Genomic DNA, 24184 nt, shown 5'->3' with positions numbered 1-24184 from the left:
ATGAAGCCCGCAGAGGTCTCTTCTGAAAACTCTTTTCAAGTCTTTAAAAATCTGTATGGTTTGTTCCCCCTTCGCCGTAAGAAAAAAATTGATTTTAAATTCATAGTGGGGGACATGGTACGTATATCAAAGTTGAGGGGTGTTTTCGACAAGAAATATGAGCAAGGTTATAGTGACGAAGTGTTCACCGTTACCGAATGTCTACCTCGCATACCCCCTGTCTACAAATTAAAAGATTATGACGGGGAGCTTATAGAGGGATCGTTTTACGAGAAGGAGCTACAGAAGGTACAGGTGGTTAAAGACAAAGTCTTTCACGTGGAGGAAATTCTAGATCATAAGAGAGAAAGGGGTAAAAAATGGGTCTTGGTCCATTGGAAAAACTGGCCCCAAAAGTTTAATAGGTGGGTTTTAGAGCAAGATGTGGTGGAGGCATCGGGGGTTAACTTAAACCCTCAGGCATGATAAATACAACGTCATTCGCATGTACACAGGAGTGCATCATGGAACACAGCGGCTTCTACCTGACCCTCCCCAGTAATGCGTCTGCACACATATATAGTAAGAACCAAAGTTCTAATTATACAACCAATTTTCCAAAGCCTATAGAGTTATCCGAGGCCTGGGAAGTAGGTCTCAGCGAGATTACATACCCCCACAGCTGGTATAATATCAAAGAGAAGGACCGGGATTATTATTGCAAAAGGATATCGGAACCTGCAAAACTTAGAAAGATTAAAAAAGGGTTCTATAGAACCGTCGACAGGATCGTCTCAGAGTTGAATGAACTCCTAACCCAGAACAATACGGAAATACTCTTGAGCTACAACCCTATTCATAAACGTGTACAAATCTCAGGGACTGCGGATAGGGGTATAAAGACCACCGGTCATTTAGCCTACATGCTGGGGCTGGTTCCCAATAAATGGACGTATGTGAAAGATAAATTAACCCCATTCCCTGCGGATATACATGCAGGGTTTTACAACATATTTGTGTATACCGACATCATATCATATCATATCAGAGGGTAGGAGACAGTTGTGTGCCCCTCCTGAGAACAGTTCATATAGAGGGAAAGGATGGAGGGATAGTCACTGTCACCTACGACAAGCCACACTACGTACCTGTAAGCAAGAAATATATTGAGAACATTCTGGTTGAGCTTAAAACGGATCAGAACGAAAACATCGAATTTACTTATGGTAAAACGATTGTAAAACTCCACTTTAGGCCCTCCAAAGCCTCTCTACATATATAATATATTATTAGTATTATATATTATTATTTTATATATATCTTTTTTTATAAACATAATACAAATAAATAAAAAATATATATGGAACAAAACCACCATCTCGACCCTAACCGCTACGTCTCATACTATGTTGATCAAGTGGGTAATGGGTTACCCGGCTATCATGGATCCCCGACCATGTACGGTTCGGGGATAGGCGGTATATTTCGTAACCTCTTTAGGATGGTTTTACCGTTTATGAAGAGAGGCCTCAGCATAGCCAAACCGCATTTAAAATCAGCGGCTAAAAATATAGTAAGTGAGGTTGTAGCCAATGCTATGACCCGAAGGGCGTCACCAGATGCCGAGCATCAAGAAGGCTCGGAGCTTATGATGTTGTCTCGAAGACCAAAAAAGTGACCTCCAGGTATAAGGCGCAGGCCTGCCCCTAAAAAGCAGAGGTTAACCGTTAAAAGAAACTCAGTAAGTCAAAGACGTGGTAAAGTGAGGAGGTCTGGACCTAAAACGACAAAAAGAATACTCAGAAGTATTTTCTAAAAGAACCAAGAAACATGGCTTTTTTACACCGCATGTCCTCTGAAGCTATAAAGACTGAGCTCGATCTTTTCACGGCCCCCTTAACCCAACATTCAATAGATAGGTCCAGTTATGTGGAGATAGCCCCACTCTCTGCCATTACCGACAACGGTCCTATAGAATTTTTCATACCAGGCCACGGTGACAACTATCTGGACCTCAACAACACCTTGGTGCATTTACGTCTAAAAGTGACCAAAAGAGATGGTACTAATATTGCAAACGATGCCAAAGTGCGTCTCATTAATTACCCCTTGGCCACCATCTTCTCCCAAGTGGATGTGACTTTGGGTGAACGTCTAATCAGTCAAAGCAGTGCCACATACCCCTATAGGGCCATCATGGAGTGTTTACTCAACTACTCCGAAGACACTCTCAAGACACAATTCAGCGCCGGGCTGTTTAGCAAGGATACTGCAGGAGTCTCTATGGAATCGATAGACCCTTCCACAGGTGCAAACAAAGGACTGGAGGCACGCGCTCGCTACTGTGTCGAATCTCGAGAGTTTCATCTGCTAGGGCCTATACACTCTGACATTTTCTTTCAAGAACGTTTACTCTTAAATTCGGTTGATTTAAGACTCAAATTAACCAGGGCCAAGGATGAGTTTTGTCTGATGTCTGCCCAAGACGGGGACTTTAGTTTAAAAGTGTTGGGGGCAACGCTTTTTATTAAAAAAGTGTCTGTATCTCCGGCAGTTCGTCTGGGTCACACACAGGCTTTGATGAAAGGAAATGCCCTTTACCCTCTCCAAAGAATTACCATGAAAACCTTTAGCATACCTGTGGGCAGTAGAATCTGCAGTCAAGAAAACCTTTTTCTAGGCCCTTTACCCCGCTATGTGGTTATAGGTTTGGTTGATCACGCCTCTAATACGGGCAGCTTACATAAAAACCCATTTAATTTTCAACACTTCAATGCAGAGTATGTAGCTCTCTGTCAGGACGGACGTCAGGTCCCTGCTAAGGCTTTCCAACCGCAATTTAATAACAACATATCTGTGCGAGAATTTTACAATCTATTCCTGGCTACCGGGAGGCATCTAAAAGATCTCTCTTTACCTATTGACAGAAATGATTTTGCAGAGGGTTACACATTGTATGCTTTCAATTTATCCCCTGATGATGACACCTCAGGAAATCTGTGTGGTGTCCCAAGGCAACCTCAGGCTGGAAATGCGTTTCCGTACACCTTTAGCCTGTACAGTTAGCATGATTGTTTATGCGTGCTCTGATTCAATCTTGGAAGTGAATGCCCGAAGACAGGTCTTAGTGGATTATTATTAAGGACTGTTGAGCAAAGACATGAATACCCAAGAGTTGGAAGGGCTCATGACCCGCTTGATTGGAAAACAATTTTATGGAGTGTGGGCTTGTGATGAATTACCTATTGAGAAATGGCCTGAGCGACCGGCCATGTTTATTGTCAATACCCATCCAAAACACATGCCAGGTGAACACTGGCTAGCTGTGACACTAGAAGATGAAGGAGGAAGAAAAATCTCAACTTTTTTTTATTCCTACGTTTTTCCCCCTGGTTTTTCACATTTTCCCAAATCTATTAAAGATTTTTTGACCAAAAACGGATCAAAGATCTACTACAGCATCAAACAAGTGCAAGATAACCTTTCCACTACATGTGGTCAACACTGTGTATTCTACCTGTGCCAAAGAGCCCGTGGAGTTTCTTTTGAAGATGTTATGTCTCTTTATAATGATGATTTAAGAAGTAATGATAGCGTCGTAGATTGTTTTGTTAGAAAATATCAAAAGTGTTCAAATATGTGTCCTTTAAGACCGTGTAATCAAGGCGTATGCTCACGTCAAATGTTTCAAGAATGCCACAAATGTTAAATTGCTTAATTTTTCTAATAAACTTTATTGAATTTAATCATAGTCGTTCAAAAGTCATTCAAAATTCATTCAAAAGTCTAACCACCCCGAGAGATCGGGATTAGGAAAAGGTCCGTAGGCGTTCATGGGGCTAAATGAGTCATCATCATCCCCTTCATAGGGGGGAGGGGTTGTTGGGACATCTTTAAGGGTGCTGTAGCTCGGTGAAGGGTTTTGTTTTAAAGCTTGAATCTGTTGACGAAGCTTATGGTTAGGTACCCCCGAGATGGGAATGTTGAGGATTGCCAGGGCCTTAAGAAACTGAGGCCACCCTGGTGGTCTTCTGTCATCAGCAACCTTGTGGGCTGTCGTGGTACTTTTAAGCAAGTCAAACATATGTGAACCCTTGACAACAGAGCCCTGAAGGATAAACTCTCCTTTGTCATTCCAAGTAGCGGTCCCCTTTGAGTCTTTTAGCTTGTTCATAATGTATCTAGCATTTTTCCTGTTATGTGCCGGAACATGTGTCAACATGTCATGCATAAGATTATCTTCAACAGGCATATGATCTTCAGCCGGTAAGACCGCAGGTACAGGCATTACAGGGTCATGGCTCTCTCTAAGCGCGTCATCTTTTAAAGGTTCAGGTAGGGAAAGCGTTAAATGGTTGGTATCTCTCTCACCTTGTTTTACCAAGGTCAAATACCTTTGCAAGAGGTTTGTGTATTTTTTAACCTTATCATAGGGGTTCAATCCTTTTCGGTTCAAAACATCCTTCATGGCCGTATCCAAATCATTTCCCGCTGTTTGTCTGATATTTTCAGGACCCTGCATTTGTTTTTTAAGTCTATCCAACTCTTGTTGAGGCACCAAGTACATTTTATTTGCCATCACACTCTGTGTTCAACCCCCACGCCTGGCAGCAATAAGGCTGGTGATGAAGGGTACTGCTATAGTTAGCAACGGCAGAAGAAAACCCCCAGACTGTTGTAGGCTATGTCTTTTCTTTCGAAGACTGGCTCTTTTATTGGCAAAGAGTTTGATCGCGGTTTTTTGTCTCTTGAATTTTTTTAATTGGGTCAGGGTGAGTGGAATGCGCCCTTTGAGAAGATCCAAAGCAATCTCACATAGGGATAATATGAGATCTGAAGAACAGTGATCCAAGATGGCCTTCCGTTCTTTAGCTGTAACCCCAACTAGGCTTCTCAAGAGGGGCAGGTTTCTTTTTAAACGCAGAGACATAGCGGTTACTTTTTAGGAATGTACACAGCCGGCCACTCCCACGGGAACAGGCCTGTTCGGAGCTTCAGGTGTTCTGGAGTATTTGCTTTTAAATCCACGATTAAATAAGAAAATGGCTCTTTGGTAGCGTCCTCATAGCTATCCATAAAGTAGGATTTCCTTCCCGGGTACATCTGCTGAACTAGAGTGTTAATTTGTAGTTTGTCTCTAGGGTTTTTGAACAAAACCATGTAATTGGCGTTCAAACTAATGGTACGGCTGTTTTTACCTTGGTGAAACACATTCTGCACCAAGTAAAGCACAGACAGGTTTCTATGATGAGTATATTGCATAAATGCTCGTGCGATTTCAGGATGTTCGCTACCTGCAAATAGCATATCGTCCAAAACCAGCAGATTGTTTTTATGTGGAGGTAAAAGTTCATCATCAGACAGGGATTGAGGTATTCCTTCAACAAACTTGATTTTTATTTTCTTCAACAATTCATCATACATAGGTTGATAACATGAATAACACCACACAATATTGTCAGGCTTCTGAGATAACACATGTTCAGAATTCTCTAAAATACTTTTTACAAAACAAGTTTTACCACTGTTGGAGGGGCCTGCGATTAAGGCCGAAAATGGTAGTTGCAATCGGGGGTCAAAACCTTCTACAGCAGCCATTATATCTTAAGCTTTAAGACACACTGGGGCTTGTAGCATAAGTCAGTAGCCAAAGGGCAGTGTGGTCCCGTTTGGTAAAAGCATTCTCTTGTCATAGACTACCCTGAATATTTTAGTAAGTGGGGCATTCCTGAGATGGAAGCCCCTTTTATCCCTAACAATTTTTTTGTAGGAGCTCAAAATCTCCAAGTCACTATTCCGATCGTTTATGAACCCCTCGACCAAGCGTGTGATTGATTCCAAGTTTACACGCGGGGCATTTTTGTAGTTTTGAGTCACGCCTTTGGCTTTCAACACCACGTGATTGTCTTTAGTCCTAAAAGCATAGCTTTTGGGCCCACAGGAGGACCATTCTGTGATATGGTCGCCATCTTTGAGTTCACTCGTTAAACCACCCAGATAGTTGCTAAGCGGGGGGCTCCAGTCACCCTGTTTGCTTACATAGACCACAGAGTCTGTGTCGTGGTAAAGAACCCTCCTCTGAAGCTGCTCCATGAGGGCGTACAATTCAAGTCGGCCATAGGCCGTGGTAAATGCTGCAAGAAACACATTTACATTACCCGGGGGTAGAACCCACTTCGTGTTACGTCTCCATTGCACCAGGGCAATGTCTTGACTCAAGAATGAAAAATGTGAAATTTCGTATTGGTCCGAAAAAACAAATTCCAAAAATTCTTCGGGGTCTTTAATGATCAACGTTGTTAGCATGTTGCATCTCTGCGAAAGCTTCCCCCAAAGCGAGTTTAAGTACAATTTCGACACATTTCGTTTGGTCTTGTTGACCTCTATTCTGTCAGGGTCAAGAAGAATGCCTTCTCTGTCGTGATAGTCTCGAATGTAAAAAGAGTGTCTGATTTCCTGGAAAAGTTCCACACTTCAAAGATTTTGGCCACACGATACCCCTTCTCTAGAGCCCTTGTGAATTCAGGTGTACCCAGACAGCTGTAAGGGCTCTTTCCTGATCTGAGTGATCACAAGGCTTTTCCTGGTTGTTGTTTTCACTGCAGGTGCGACATAGGGGAAAGAAAAGTTTTCCTTGAGGTCCCTTGTAAGGCAACACTGGTATAAACAAACCCCTAGGTGGGTAGACCGTTGCTTTGATCAGACCAAAATAGTTTTGGGGTAAGTCAAAGTCGCGGTGAATAATTTCAGGATGCCCCATAGGATAGCATGAGGAACTCATTACATGAGGATAAAGAGATGTAAAATCTACATAACCTATTGTCTTGTCTGGTTGCGGTACATACCGCAAGATCAAAGCATTGGTACGGCCTCCATACAGGGCCTGTCGTGGCTCCAAGGGTTCGGGTGTGTCAAAGCTGGAAAGGAAAGCTCGAACATGAGGATCAGACTTTTTGAGTGCGGTCCACTCATGCTCCCCCATAACATTTACTTTCAAACCATAAGTAGCCTGTAAAGATTCACATTTGTCTTGAAACTCTAGGTACATTTCACCAAAAGTCTTTTGGGTTAGGACACACAGTAACTTGTGATTATTTAAAGAGTCAAGTCTTGAAAAGCTCTTCTTGCAGTCAGAGCAGTGAAAGGGTTTCTCTCCTGTGTGTATTCTTCGGTGTTTCCTAAGATTGGCTCTATGTGCAAACTTCTGCCCACATTCAGAGCAAGATTTACAACCGTGGAAGAAACAACCGTTGTACTCAAACACGGTCTCAACACCGTCAATCTGTGTGTATCCATCTACACGATAAGGCCCAAACGCCTTCTCACCCCTATTCAAAGCATGTTGAATAAAAATGTCTTTATCCTGGGCCAAGTACTCCAACCACTGAATGGAGCCACTAGAGTATGACTTAAATTGGCGTCGGTAGTTGTCAGGCGAGGGGATAGCTATAGATGCTAGAGGTAGAAAGTGTGTACGATAGGTTTTCATGCATGCCGATGCAATAGTTGTACAACTCCAGGGGTCAATGCCTGCATCTTTGATGACCTCTGCTCTGAATCTGAGGCACCCCTTGCGAAGGATAACCACGTCGTTGTCACAGTATGACTCCATCTCTTTGTGGAAATCAAAAGTGCTGTGACATACTGTCTCGTACCATGTCATGAATCTCTCTCGCTCTTTGGGAGACATTTGATCACAACCGTACATTTCAGGTCTCGGATAAGATCCTATATAGTGTAAATTCTCCTCAGATGTAAAAAATGGGGAAACCAACCTTTCACAGAGTTCTCAAAACCCAAGGCCTCAGGCATTTGAGACAATCTCATGGGTAAGAAGCTTAAACTGTCAATGTATCTCTGGTTGAAAGCGGGGTCTACAAAACACAAGATTTTACTACCTTGAGCTATGACACTGGGTGCAACGCCTTGCTGTATCAGAGGGTTCAAAAGAAGGTACGAATCATATGCTCTAGAATTGTGCGCTATAAACGTAAAGTTTCTGTACTGGGGTTTTCTGAAGTGTTTTAGAAAGAGGAGTGCACAATTGGGTCCCTCAGCTGACCACTTATCCCCCTTGAAAGTCATGGTAGATACAAAAATAGGCAAATGAACCCCTGATTGTTGATTAGTCTCAAAATCATAAAAAACATATTTCTCTGAATCTTCAGCCAAGAGTTGAATATAACACTCGTGGGGCACATCTTGAACAACTTCAGAGTCTCTGCTTTTCAAAGGCCCTTTACAGATTGGGCAATGAATGATTCCACACACATGAGGTTTAGGGCTGTCTATTTTAAGGTTGTAATTGCATTGACATTTTGGACATTTCCTGTTAATATCACAACTGCTTACAGATTTACAGGCCTTGGGGTGCCATGTTTCAATTTTGTGTTTTTCGTAACAGTAGGCCGAACGGCATGTCCTGTGACAATCGGCACAGGGTGTCAGGTTTAAGGGCTGCATCGGACATTTTTCATCCAGACATACGGAACAGTTATAACGGCACGAGTGGCCACCCTTTCGGGTGTAGCCGGTATGACAGGCTGGACACACATATGCTGCGCCTAAAAACGCTCTGATGTTGGTAACTGCATAGTAATGGTCGTTTTGCACATAAAAGTACAGGATCTGAGGATGAGGTTGGGGCTTGTTTTGGAATTTCAAGAGCGAAGCATTAGCTCTACTGTGGTACAAAACCACAATCTTGATGTTCAGAAAGTTTTCAAATTTGACTATGTCAGAGAATGCCACTGCATCCTGCATGCCCAGACCGACAGCATTTTGAAGCTCTCTAGCCTTTTGCAACGCCTCTAGATCCGTACATCCAGGGTTTTGTAAATGTGCTAGGCCTATTGCAAAGCATAGCTTATTACCGTGATTGTGAACGTTTATGAGGCATGCCCTTTTATTGTTTATGATTTCTGATTGCATTAGGCTATCTAGCTTCCTTCTCTGCCCCCCACCACCCAGGGGTTGCCTTATTATTTGCACAACAAGCTCCAGCGACCTATCGGCTATGATGGATAAATTTGATTGAACAAGTCGTTCCAGCAGGGCTATAAATTGTTCAAGATCTGCTTCACCATTGGGTAAAATAAGAGATACTGTGTTTTGCATGCTATCTCCACAAATTTCCAACTGTAAGACATCATGAGATTCGCCATAATCTCTTGCCCTCTCTAACAGTTCGTTCAGAGTATCCAAAATCATCACGTAAAAAACAGCATAATCGATGTGAAATTGAAAAACTGTCTAATCTCTGTATTGGTGAATGTATTTCTGTACACAACCCTGACACTTCTATCAAGACCATCTCCCTCCTGATTTATTAGACAATTTTCCAATTCCTCAAAAACATCATATTCCGTTTCAGACTCTTCTGAAAGGGGCATTAATAACGGGCTGCTTGGGGGGTCAGGTGTAGAAGATCTCAGACTCTCGTTCATCTGGTTTATTAAAAAAACTAGGGCTGGCGGGATTTGAGATAATTGGTTTTCATATGTTGTTCCTGACTCGTTCATATGTTTAATTATTTCAATTAGGTCGGCGGGAATTTGGGAAAATAGATTTTCGTCTATCGGAATTATGTCTGATACCCCACCCTCGTTCATCCGTTCAATTAAAGCTAGTAGATCGGGGGGTATTTTCGCCAAAAGGCTTTCAACTGTCTCAATTATAGGCACGTCCATTTCGGTAACTGGTTTTAGCGCCGGTATTTGCGTTTTAACAACCGGGGCATTGTTCTATGCCAGAAGGATAGATCCTGACTGTATTGCCGCTCGAGTAAATCAACCATTCGTTGGTGTAGCAAGACATTTCTGGATTTTAGAGCCTTTGAAAAGGCCTTGATAAACTCCGCTTGGTCTATTTCAGGTTTGGGTGTTTCTACATAAGAATTGGAGGAATCAAGAAGATTGGCTGCGTTACAGAATAGCCAGTCGTCTACCTGTGAAATGTCATTTAAAACGTTGAAATCATCCGGTTTCATTGTTTTATTGTGAATGTCAGGCGCTCCGAAATCCTCCGCGGGTTCTCGGTGTGTATGGTCTTCTGTGCCGTTATACGCCGGGGAGGAGTCTGTAAAAACATTATTTGTCATTGTTTTAGCATTTTCAATCATAAAAATGTATAAATTATAATAAACTCTGTATTACTAATAACATAAGGGCTTCATACCATGTCTGTGTAGGGCCGTTTCTTGAAGAAGTAACTTTTTGGGCCTGGGGGATTCTGCGCAAAGCACTTGCGCCGATGTTGTGCCCTGTTTGGGGCGGAAATATGTCGCTTGGTTCCTGGGTGGTGTTAGGGTAAACCCGTTCGAACAGAAAGGCAGAATAGCATCGATGTCCTCGTTCAGAGTACATGAAGCACCCGTGATCCTTCTTTTGGGTCTGTCCGCTGTAAACACAAAAAATAGCTTTTAATATAGGGTTCACACTTTTTGTTTTTAATGTATACATTTTCTTATTGATTTTTTTATTATTATTGAACTTACGTCTACAATACTGTGATGGAGACTGGCTGCTTTCGGCGCTGCACGCAGTTTGATTCTGAGAATCCCTCTCTGACAAATTCGGTTCCAAATCATCTAGCCCACTTAGCATCTGCACGAAATATACACATTTTTAAAATATGAGAATACGGGCATTTGACATATTACCTTAAAATCATTGTCCTACAGTTTTAGAATAGTGATATCACATTTTTAATATCCATACAATTCCCTGAAAATACCTCTCCAAATCTAATATATTATTTTCACTAACTCACCTTCAGAAAGCTCCATTAGGACCGATTCCGAGATTATCTGTTGGCCTGATAACTCTTCGGTCTGTTGGCCGGGAGTCTTTTGAGGTGCGCTATAGGATGTCTTACCGTCTGGCTAGTTTCACTATTATGCAATGAGTTTACAGAGTGGGGGTGCCGTTTTTTCGGGCGTCATCCTGTATGCAAAAAAGGGCCATATAAAGTACTCGAATGTCTAGAGACCCAAAACCACAGGCGGGTGTCTCGACATATTCGGTCTGCCGATATTGCACTTATGCTTCATAGCATAGCGTTGGGGTGTCCGTTGTAAATGTATATCCCGGGGTGGGGGACCGTCAGTATATGCGCTGATTAGAAAATAACATATGTTTTAAACAGTAGGAGTTCGTCTAGACCTGATCTCTTATGCCTGGGCTTTTTCACTTTTTTAGCCCCCACATGTTTGAAGGTGAGATAAATACGTATTTGAAAGGGCTTGGGGGGTAATAAAATGGAAAGTGCCTAGACCAATTGAAGAGACACCGGCAATCCTAAACAAACTTACACACACCTTTTCTGGTTTCAAAAGCACCCCCATGCAGAGACACACCCACACACACACACAATTACCCACCCTCACACGCACACACCCCCCTGCGCACGTGCCAGTCCTAAACAAACGTACACACACACTTTTTCTGGTTTCAAAAGCCCCCCATGCAGAGACACACCCCCCTTTTTTGTTTTGAAACACACACACACAATTACCCTCCCTCACACGCACACACCCCCTGCGCACGCACACGTCTTTCCGGAATTCCTTTTTTCTCAAGCCCTGCCAGGAGGATGGCTCGTTAAAGGTGAGATACAGCTTTAAAACCATTTTATTTAATTCATAATATTTAGTACAGACCTTTTTAAAAACAGCTTGTGCAATATTGTAACACGCATTAATGTTTTTTATGTATAAACAACGTTTGAAGAAATGACAGATTCCCGTTCATTAAGGGGTAGCTTTAAAACCATTTATTTAATTCATAATATTTAGTACAGACCTTTGAATAATTAATACAATACATTTTTACTGTTCCTTTCTTACGGATAACGGGCCCGGCTATAGGGTTGTCACTGAACCCCAAACGCCGTCTGTGTCCAACTCCCCAGCGTCAAGACTCGGTAAGTTTTCACCCCAGGGATAGATCCTACGTCTGGCCTGTAGACTCTCGCCCGTGTGTCTTAAGGATAGAAGCGGCCATCGACGTAATTGTTCACGATTTTTTTAAAGATTATCCAGCTTATTCATCAGGGTTATGAATATAGGGTAATCCCTCCATTTAAAGATAAACACAGGCATAAAAAAATTCACATCCTTGCAGGCTTTCGATAATACATATGAATTTACAGACTTCGTAGCATTTGTACTATCAAATTGTTCACATGCTAAAATTGTCACTTTGGAGTCGGGGCTATAAGCCATTGAAGAGATCCTGATGGCTTGTAAATCATAGCGACCCTCCACCCTCTCTTCCATAGCATAGCCTGGCACGGCTGTACCACTCAGGGCCTGTTCAATTTGACAGAGCGCTAGCCGTATCTTAAGCCATTCTCTCATACGCAGTGCAGGAGAAAAACTCCCGGCTTTTGCATGATAAAGGGGTCTGGGGCCGCTGTCTGTGAAAATCTTCACCGTTGAATCCTCAGGTTTGAACATATATGTCATGTGGCCATCACTAGTATCCAAAAACTCTTTAGAACATTCTGGGGCCTCACCCCAAAGATCCTCGATGCTTTTACGCATAGTACCCCGAGAATTGGCCTAGGAGTCATAATTTTCTGTTTAATGTTCAGGGTTTTTATTTTTAAAATCTTGTTTAGTGTTCTGGGGCCGCATGTGTGTCTGGGGCGTATTTATAAGACGTCTGCCTCCAACACATAACCCCCCGGACATTCCTAATTCATAGACAACAACCATAAGAGCAATAAAATAGGGGGGTGTGGGGTCATCCTCTTTGAAATGTTCAAACACAACCCCCCCAGTTCAATGAGGGCCCTACACATCAATCATCATGACAACTTCAAAGAGATGCACTATAGATATAACACACACTCTAACACGTGACAGAACAGGATAAAACTATATGACCCTAACCACGTGACACCTTCCCGCCAGGATGTCCAGACCGGATGCCCTTATTTGGGCATGTACGACCCAGCCGGACATAGGGTCATAAATCACGATTTTGACCGATGCTGTCTCCTTTATTCTCTCTAAGGTGGATACCTAGTCAGTTGTACAACTGATTGCATTCAACTGAAATGTGTCTTCCGCATTTAACGCCTCTGAATCAGAGGGGTCCGTTTACTTACATTCGCAAGTATTCAACCTTGTGAATAATTTTTTCATCTTCCAATTTATTGTCTGTTTGTTAATCCCTAAACAAACAACGTAATAATAATCTGGATATTGGTATCTTGTTTTCAGGGAGTTTTGGGATTAGACTCTTGGCATAATCTCACAGACATCTGTCTGCCTTCCTTATCCCTAATGTCCAGAGAGGATTATGGGAATCTGTCTCTCTAGACAATGGAGGGAGTCCCAAAATACAAACAAACACAAAACATAATTATGCCTTAGTCCGATCAGAGCCCATGACTGGCCCTTGATGGCGGACATTTCATTCTGAGTGTTTTAATTGGCTGGTACAGTAGGAAGCAGAGTAGTTTTAACCACTCTATGTACTCAGAGCTCTACTGTTATCTCTCTCTGGAAAGAAATGATGCAGAGGACACAATGCAATATGATTGGAAGTTATTACAATGACTCATGCAGATAAATAACCTGAGCATTTTTCTATGGTGACAATCAAATATTATAAACAAACAAACAAACAAACAGAGCATGATTATTCTAAAAATCATTCCATGCAAACCAGTTGGCCAGTTGGTGTATTTGTGTAAAGTAATAGAACAGCTTGCACATAACTTTGAATGGAGCCAAAACGTAATACCTCCCCATTCCAAAGAACCTTGGCGTGACCCTGGACACACCTTTCATTCTCTGCAAACATCAAAGCAGTGACTCGCTCCTGCAGGTTCATGCTCTACAACATCTGTGGAGTACACAATAAACCAAGAATAGTTGAAATCACAATGTTTACATTTTTAAATCTTAACCCTCGAGTGATCCGCTCCCTGGAATTAGTGTTGATAACTGGAGTTCATTGGGTACTTTAAACTTTTAACCAGAGAGAGTTAGTTAACATTTTTACATTTTAGTCATTTAGCAGACGCTCTTATCCAGAGCGACTTACAGTAGTGAATGCATACATTACATACATTTTTTGTTGTTGTACTGGTCTCCCATGGGAATCGAACCCACAACCCTAGTGTTGCAAATACCATGCTCTACCAACTGAGCCACACAGGGCTCAGATAGCCACAGAGGTGGGAGGGGCATCATTGGAATATTTCCCAGCATGCTCTGTTGCAGGTAGATTTTTTTTAATTGTTTCAATACCTGTGTTTACGCATGCAAATTGATTCGTTTTGATCTTATGCTAAACAAAGATAAGAAATGCACATTTTTCTAAACGAATCCAGTCTGTAAGTGGTTGGATTTATAGCAATTGTTAGTGAGATAGTTAGTGAGATGCACTCACACATGCCTGCTGGCATTCCTGAGCAAGCTCTGTACTGGTAGTGCCCCGATCCTGCAGCTGAATCAACTTTAGGAGATGGTCCTGGCGCTTGATGTACTTTCTTGGGCGCCCTGAAGCCTTCTTCATAACAATTGAACCGCTCTCCTTGAAGTTCTTGATGATCCGATAAATGGTTGATTTAGGTGCAATCTTACTGGCAGCAATATCCTTGCCTGTGAAGCCCTTTTTGTGCAAAGCAAGGATGACGGCACGTGTTTCCTTGCAGGTAACCATGGTTGACAGAGGAAGAACAATGATTCCAAGCCCCACCCTCCTTTTGAATCTTCCAATCTGTTATTCGAAATGAATCAGCATAACAGAGTGATCTCCAGCTTTGTCCTCGTCAACACTCACACCTGTGTTAACGAGAGAATCACTGACATGATGTCAGCTGGTCCTTTTGTGGCAGGGCTGAAATGCAGTGGAAATGTTTTTTGGGGATTCAGTTCATTTGCATGGCAAAGAGGGACTTTGAAATTAATTGCAATTCATCTGATAATATCTCATAACATTCTGGAGTATATGCAAATTGCCATCATACAAACTGAGGCAGCAGACTAAAATTAATATTTGTGTCATTCTCAAAACTTTTTGCCACAGCTGTATGACTTATCCTCGCACCGGTACTAATCCAGGCACTTGTCATCTCCTGTCTAGACCACTGCAACACTCTGTTGGCTGGGTTTCCCGCTTATGCCATCAAGCCCATGCAACTTATCCAGAATGCTGCAGCAAGCCTGGTGTTCAACCTTCCCAAGTTCTCCAATGTCACCCCGCTCCTCCGCACACTCCACTGGCTTCCAGTCAAAGCTCTCATCATCTTAAAGACCCTGGCGCTTGCCTGTGGAGCAGCAAGGGGATCTGCCCCTCCCTACTTTCAGGCTATTGTCAAACCCTACACCCCAACCCAAGCACCTCTCATCACTTGGCCCTCCTACTCCCACCCCTACGGGAGGGAAGCTCCCGCTTAGTCCATGCAAATATCATGGTACAGCTATATGGAAACTCAATCAGTTACTTTTTAATGGTACGTTTACAAACATATATTATGATAAATAGATTTGAAACTTGTATCTCATTATGGTGAAATAAGTATAGTCAGTTATAATTGTAATGGCTTAGCAGATAATAAGAAAAGAGGAACAATATTTACCTGACTCAAAGAGAAGGAATAGTATATGTGTTGTTTAAGGAAAGTCAATTTTAGATGAAGTTGTGTGGAAAAGGGACTGGGGGGTGAAATATACTTCTTCCATGGGCAAAGAAACTGAAAAGGGGTGATATTAATTAACAGTAATTTTGATCCAAATGTGCAGGTAGATGCAAGGTAGATGGGTGATTTTAAATTATGTTATTGGACCATTAACAGATATGGCTCATTACCCTTTATGTACCAAACAATTATGATACACGCTCCTTTGAAGAAAAAAAAAAAATAAATAATAATATAAAAATGATATATATATATATATATATATATATATATATATATATATATATATATATATATATATATATACCTTAACAACCCTGCAAAAAATACAATACTCTATTATTATGGTGGGAGATTATATTACAGTTTTATATACCCCTATGGACCGTAAACGAAGTCACACTACAAACTATCACCCTCATGCTCTTAAGGAAATCCTGAATGTCATGGATATATTTGATCTAGTGGATATATAGAGTCTTAAATATCCTGACCTAGTTAAATATACATGGCGGAGGCTCAATCAAGCTAGTCGTCTTGACTTTTTTCTTATGTCATTCTCGTTGGCACCAAAAGTGTTAAAAGGGGATAGAATGCGGTCGGACCATCAGATGCAAATAAATTACTCTTACTGAATTTTCACGTTGGCGAGGATATTGCAAATTTAAACAAAGCCTATTGAATGATAACTTGTTTAAACTAGGACAGAGGAATTTATAACTGCATTTTTCCAACATAACATAGGTACAGCAAATCCCCTTATAGTATGGGACACTTTTAGATGTGCCTTTAGATGCCATGCAATTCATTATTCATCTCTAAAACCAAAGCATTTTAGGTCAAATGGGTCCATACTAACAAAGGAAATAGAAGGTCTAACAGAACAGGTAGAACTTATTCAACAAAGATGAAGTGTAATATATTATAATAATAAAACAAACTGGATGGAATATGGGGAAAAATTCACTCCAATGTAAATGGTAGATTATCAGACACTCAACAAGAAGATCTGATTTCATTATTACTGAAAAAGGATACAAGTGGGAAACATAAAGATCAAGTTCATTTTAAAAATGAAGGCCCCTTACACTTCAGTGTTGTGATGTAAAAATTCTAGCAAAATGTATAGCGCATGGAATTAACAAGGTATTGTCGGACATAATTCATTCTAATCATTATTAAAATTTTGTTGGTCACATACACATGGTTAGCAGATGATATTGCGAGTGTAGCGAAATGCTTGTGCTTCTAGTTCCGACAGTGCAGCAATATCTAACAAGTAATCTAACAATTCCACAACAACTACCTAATACACACAAATGTAAATAAAATAATAAGAATATATACATATAAATATATGGATGAGCAATGACCGCAAAAATATTGTATAAAATACAGTATCTACAGTTGAAGTCGGAAGTTAACACCTTAGCCAAATACTTTTAAACTCAGTTTTTCACAATTCCTGACATTTAATCAGTGTAAAAATTCCCTGTTTTAGGTCAGTTAGGATCACCACTTTATTTTAATAATGTGAAATGTCATAATAATAGTAGAGAGAATGATTTATTTCAGCTTTTATTTCTTTCATCACATTCCCAGAGGGTCAGAAGTTTACATACACTCAATTAGTATTGGGGCGGCAGGGTAGCCTAGTGGTTAGCGTGTTGGGCTAGTAACCAAAAGGTTGCAAGTTTGAATCCCTGAGCTGACAAGGTACAGATCTGTTGTTCTGCCCCTGAACAAGGCAGTTAAGCCACTGTCATTGAAGATAAGAATTTGTTCTTAACTGACTTGCCTAGTTAAATAAAGGTAAAATTAATACAATTCTGTAGCATTGCCTTTAAATTGTTTAACGCGGGTCAAAGTTTCGGGTAAGCTTCCTACAATAAGTTGGGGGAATTTTGTCCCAATCCTCCTGACAGAGCTGGTGTAACTGAGTCAAGTTTGTAGGCCTCCTTGCTCGCACACGCTTTTTCAGTTCTGCCCACAAATTTCTATAGGATTGAGGTCAGGGCTTTGTGATGGCCACTCCAATACCTTGACTTTGTTGTCCTTAAGCCATTTTGCCACAACTTTGGAAGTATGCTTGGGGTCAATGTTCATTTGGAAGACCCATTTGCAACCAAGCTTTAACTTCCTGACTGATGTCTTGAGATGTTGCTTTAATATATCCACCAAATTTTCTTTCCTCATGATGCCATCTATTCTGTGAAGTGCACCAGCAAAGCACCCCCACAACATGATGCTGCCACCCCGTGCTTCACGGTTGGGATGGTGTTCTTCGGCTTGCAAGCCTCCCCCTTTTCCCTCCAAACATAACGATGGTCATAATGGCCAAAAAGTTATATTTTTGTTTCATCAGACCGGAGGACATTTCTTCAAAAAGTACGATCTTTTGTCCCCATGTGCAGTTGCAAACCGTAGTCTGGCTATTTTATGGCGGTTTTGGAGCAGTGGCTTCTTCCTTGCTGAGCGGCCTTTGAGGTTATGTCAATATAGGACTCGTTTGACTGTGGATATAGATACTTTTGTACCTGTTTCCTCCAGCATCTTCACAAGGTCCTTTGCTGTTGTTCTGGGATCGATTTGCACTTTTCGCACCAAAGTACGTTCATCTCTAGTAGACAGAACGCGTCTCCTTCCTGAGCGGTATGACGGCTGCGTGGTACAATGGTGTTTATACTTGCGTACTATTGTTTGTACAGATGAACGTGGTACCTTCAGGCATTTGGAAATTGCTCCCAAGGATGAACCAGACTTGTGGAAGTCTACAATTATTTTTCTGAGGTCTTGGCTGATTTCTTTAGATTTTTCTGTCAAGGAAAGAGGTACTGAGTTTGAAGGTAGGCCTTGAAATACATCCACAGGTACACCTCCAATTGACTCAAATGATGTCAATTAGCTTATCGGAAGCTTCTAAAGCCATGACATAATTTTCTGGAATTTTCCAAGCTGTTTAAAAGCACGGTCAACTTAGTGTATGTAAACTTCTGACCCACTGGAATTGTGATACAATCTGAAATAATCTGTCTGTAAACAATTGTTGGAAAAATGACTTGTGTCATGCACAAAGTAGATGTCCTAACCCAACTTTCCAAAACTATAGTTTGTTAACAAGAAATTTGTGGAGTGCTTTAAAAATGAGTTTTAATGACTCCAACCTAAGTATATGTAAACTTCCGACTTCAACTATATAGGCAAACAGTAATGCAAGATAAACATTATTAAAGTGGCATTTTTAAAGTGACTATTGATTCATTTACTAAAGTGGCCAATGATTTCAAGTCTGTATGTAGGCAGCAGCCGCTCTCTGTTAATGATGGCTGTTTAACAGTCTGATGGCCTTGAGATAGAAGCTATTTTTCTGTCTCTCGGTCCCAGCTTTGATGCACCTGTACTGACCTCGCATACTGGATGGTAGCAGGGTGAACAGGCAGTGGCTCAGGTGGTTGTTGTCCTTGATGATCTTCTTGGCCTTCCTGTGACATCAGGTGCTATAGGTGTCATGGAGGGCAGGTAGTTTGCCCCCGGTGATGCTTTGTGCAGACCACACCACCCTCTGGAGAGCCTTGCGGTTGAGGGCGGAGCAGTTGCCGTACCAGGCTGTGATACAGTCCGACAGGATGCTCTCGATTGTGGATCTGTAGAAGTTAGTCAGGGTTTTGGGTGACAAGCAAAATGTCTTCAGCCTCATGAGTTTGAAGAGGCAATGTTGCACATTCTTCACCACACTGTCTGTGTGGGTGGAACATTTAATTTTGTCCGTGATGTGTACGCTGAGGAACTTAAAACTTTCCACCTTCGATGTGGATAGGGGGGTGCTCCGTCGATGTGAATAGGGGGGTGCTCCCTCTTCTGTTTCCTGAAGTCCACGATCATATCCTTTGTTTTGTTGACGTTGAGTGAGAGGTTCTTTTCCTGACACCACACTCCGAGTGCCCTCACCTCCTCCCTATAGGTTGTCTCGACATTGTTGGTAGTCAAGCCTACTACTGTTGTGTCGTCTGCAAACTTGATGATTGAGTTGGAGGGGGCTAAGCACGCGCTCTTGTGGGCCCCAGTGTTGAGGATCAGTGAAGTGGAGATGTCGTTTCCTAACTTCACCACCTGGGGGGGGCCCGTCAGGAAGTCCACGACTCAATTGCACATAGCGGGGTTGAGTCCCAGGGCCTCCAGCTTGATGATGAGCTTGGAGGGTACTATGGTGTTGAATGCTGAGCTTTAGTCAATGATCAGCATTCTTACATTAGTATTCCTCTTGTCCAGGTGGGATAGGGCAGTGTGCAGTGTGATGGCGATTGCATCGTCTGTGGACCTTTTTGGACAGTATGCAAATTGAAGTGGGTCTAGGATGGCAGGTAAGGTGGAGGTGATATGATCCTTGACTAGTCTCTCAAAGCACTTCATGTTGACAGAAGTGAGTGCTACGGGGCGATAGTAATTTAGTTCAGTTACCTTTGCCTTCTTGGGTACTTGGATCCTTACACAGCCTCAAAGAGGATCTAGATAACTTTTCTAACCTCTCTGGATTACAACCAAATTTTGATAAGTGATAATACGTAATATTACGTATTGGATCACAAAAAAATACAACTTTTACATTACTGTGTAGTTTACCAATAAAATGGTCTGATAGTGATGTAGATATACTCAGAAAATATATATATATATATATATATATCCCAAAATAAATAAATGATCTCACTCCAATACATTTTAATAGAAAGTTAGCAATATAGATAAGATCTTGCTACCATGGAAAGGTAAAAACCTTTCTATTTGTAGAAAAATCACCCTGATTAACTCTTCAGTAATATCCCAGTTTACATATTTGCTTAAGAGTTTTTGAAATTATATGATAAAAAAATACATACAGTGCCTTGCGAAGGTATTCGGCCCCCTTGAACTTTTTGACCTTTTGCCACATTTCAGGCTTCAAACATAAAGATATAAAACTGTAATTTTTTTGTGAAGAATCAACAACAAGTGGGACACAATCATGAAGTGGAACGAAATTTATTGGATATTTCAAAGTTTTTTAACAAATAAAAAACTGAAAAATTGGGCGTGCAAAATTATTCAGCCCCCTTAAGTTAATACTTTGTAGCGCCACCTTTTGCTGCGATTACAGCTGTAAGTCGCTTGGGGTATGTCTCTATCAGTTTTGCACATCGAGAGACTGACATTTTTGCCCATTCCTCCTTGCAAAACAGCTCGAGCTCAGTGAGGTTGGATGGAGAGCGTTTGTGAACAGCAGTTTTCAGTTCCTTCCACAGATTCTCGATTGGATTCAGGTCTGGACTTTGACTTTGTCACGGTTATCGTCGGTGAAGGAGGACCAAAATGCAGCAGGACTGTGTTTGTTCATTTTGAACATTTATTAACTTCCCGACATGAACGTACAAAAATAACAAAACAAGCGAACGAACGATATACCGACAGTATGGCAAGGCACAAGGCTAAACACAGAACAATTTCCCACAACCACACAGACAAACACACCCAACTAATATAGGACTTCCAATCAAAGGCAACACCACCCAGCTGCCTTCAATTGGAAGTCCACCCCAATTAACTCTACATAGAAACACACTTACTAGACTACACATAGAAATACATAAACATAGACCATAAACCAACAACCCGGAAATACTAAATCAAACACCCTTTTACCAAAACACCACCCCGGACCACATAAAACAAATACCCTCTGCCACGTCCTGACCACACTACAATAACAATGAACCCTTATACTGGCCAGGACGTGACAGACTTGGCCATTCTAACACCTGGATATGTTTATTTGTGAACCATTCCATTGTAGATTTTGCTTTATGTTTTGGATCATTGTCTTGTTGGAAGACAAATCTCCGTCCCAGTCTCAGGTCTTTTGCAGACTCCATCAGGTTTTCTTCCAGAATGGTCCTGTATTTGGCTCCATCCATCTTCCCATCAATTTTAACCATCTTCCCTGCCCCTGCTGAAGAAAAGCAGGCCCAAACCATGATGCTGCCACCACCATGTTTGACAGTGGGGATGGTGTATTCAGGGTGATGAGCTGTGTTGCTTTTACGCCAAACATAACGTTTTGCATTGTTGCCAAAAAGTTTGATTTTGGTTTCATCTGACCAGAGCACCTTCTTCCACATGTTTGGTGTGTCTCCCAGGTGGCTAGTGGCAAACTTTAAACGACACTTTTTATGGATATCTTTAAGAAATGGCTTTCTTCTTGCCACTCTTCCATAAAGGCCAGATTTGTGCAGTATACGACTGATTGTTGTCCTATGGACAGAGTCTCCCACCTCAGCTGTATATCTCTGCAGTTCATCCAGAGTGATCATGGGCCTCTTGGCTGCATCTCTGATCAGTCTTCTCCTTGTATGAGCTGAAAGTTTAGAGGGACGGCCGGGTCTTCGTAGATTTGCAGTGGTCTGATACTCCTTCCATTTCAATATTATCGCTTGCACAGTGCTCCTTGGGATGTTTAAAGCTTGGGAAATCTTTTTGTATCCAAATCCAGCTTTAAACTTCTCCACAACAGTATCTCGGACCTGCCTGGTGTGTTCCTTGTTCTTCATAATGCTCTCTGCGCTTTAAACGGACCTCTGAGACTATCACAGAGCAGGTGCATATATACGGAGACTTGATTACACACAGGTGGATTCTATTTCAAGACTGGCCATTCAACTGAGACTGCTCTTCTCTGTGTCACGGAGGCTCTCCGCACTGCTAAAGCTAACTCTCTCTCCTCTGCTCTCATCCTTCTAGACCTATCTGCTGCCTTTGATACTGTGAACCATCAGATCCTCCTCTCCACCCTCTCCGAGTTGGGCATCTCCGGCGCGGCCCACGCTTGGATTGCGTCCTACCTGACAGGTCGCTCCTACCAGGTGGCGTGGCGAGAATCTGTCTCCGCACCATGCGCTCTCACCACTGGTGTCCCCCAGGGCTCTGTTCTAGGCCCTCTCCTGTTCTCGCTATACACCAAGTCGCTTGGCTCTGTCATATCCTCACATGGTCTCTCCTATCATTGCTATGCAGACGACACACAATTAATCTTCTCCTTTCCCCCTTCTGATAACCAGGCGGCGAATCGCATCTCTGCATGTCTGTCAGACATATCAGTGTGGATGACGGATCACCACCTCAAGCTGAACCTCGGCAAGACGGAGCTGCTCTTCCTCCCGGAGAAGGACTGCCCGTTCCATGAGCTCGCCATCACGGTTGACAACTCCCTTGTGTCCTCCTCCCAGAGTGCTAAGAACCTTGGCGTGATCCTGGACAACACCCTGTCGTTCTCCACTAACATCAAGGCGGTGACCCGATCCTGTAGGTTCATGCTCTACAACATTCGCAGAGTACGACCCTGCCTCACACAGGAAGCGGCACAGGTCCTAATCCAGGCACTTGTCATCTCCCGTCTGGATTACTGCAACTCGCTGTTGGCTGGGCTCCCTGCCTGTGCCATTAAACCCCTACAACTCATCCAGAACGCCGCAGCCCGTCTGGTGTTCAACCTTCCCAAGTTCTCTCACGTCACCCCACTCCTCCGCTCTCTCCACTGGCTTCCAGTTGAAGCTCGCATCCGCTACAAGACCATGGTGATTGCCTACGGAGCTGTGAAGGGAACGGCACCTCCATACCTTCAGGCTCTGATCAGGCCCTACACCCAAACAAGGGCACTGCGTTCATCCACCTCTGGCCTGCTGGCCCCCTACCTCTGAGGAAGCACAGTTCCCGCTCAGCCCAGTCAAAACTGTTCGCTGCTCTGGCACCCCAATGGTGGAACAAGCTCCCTCACGACGCCAGGACAGCGGAGTCAATCACCACCTTCCGGAGACACCTGAAACCCCACCTCTTTAAGGAATACCTAGGATAGGATAAAGTAATCCTTCTAACCCCCCCCCTTAAAAGATTTAGATGCACTATTCTAAAGTGGTTGTTCCACTGGATATCATAAGGTGAATGCACCAATTTGTAAGTCGCTCTGGATAAGAGCGTCTGCTAAATGACTTAAATGTAAATGTAAATGTATTTATCATCATTAGTCATTTAGGTCAACATTGGATCATTCAGAGATCCTCACTGAACTTCTGGAGAGAGTTTGCTGCACTGAAAGTAAAGGTGCTGAATAATTTTGCAAGGCCAATTTTTCAGTTTTGTATTTGTTAAAAAAGTTTGAAATATCCAATAAATTTCGTTCCACTTCATAATTGTGTCCCACTTGTTGTTGATTCTTCACAAAAAAATTACAGTTTTATATCTTTATATTTGAAGCCTGAAATGTGGCAAAAGGTCGAAAAGTTCAAGGGGGCCGAATACTTTCGCAAGGCACTGTAAAAGTTAGACTTAAATCCTAACTGGTTCTCTAGCAAATTAGTAAGAATGTATCACCCTATGTACACAAGAAAGAATGGCACTGACAGAGAGGGCTGATGTGCTTCTAGCTCGTAGGAAACTTTGCAGTATTTTGTTTTTTTAATGTATTATTTCTTACATTAGTTGCCCAGAATTTTTGTTGTGTTATTACATACAGCTGGGAAGA

The sequence above is a fragment of the Salmo salar genome, chromosome ssa15 (assembly GCF_905237065.1).
Source record: "Salmo salar chromosome ssa15, Ssal_v3.1, whole genome shotgun sequence".
NCBI lineage: Eukaryota > Metazoa > Chordata > Actinopteri > Salmoniformes > Salmonidae > Salmo > Salmo salar.
This window is presented reverse-complemented; position numbering follows the sequence as displayed.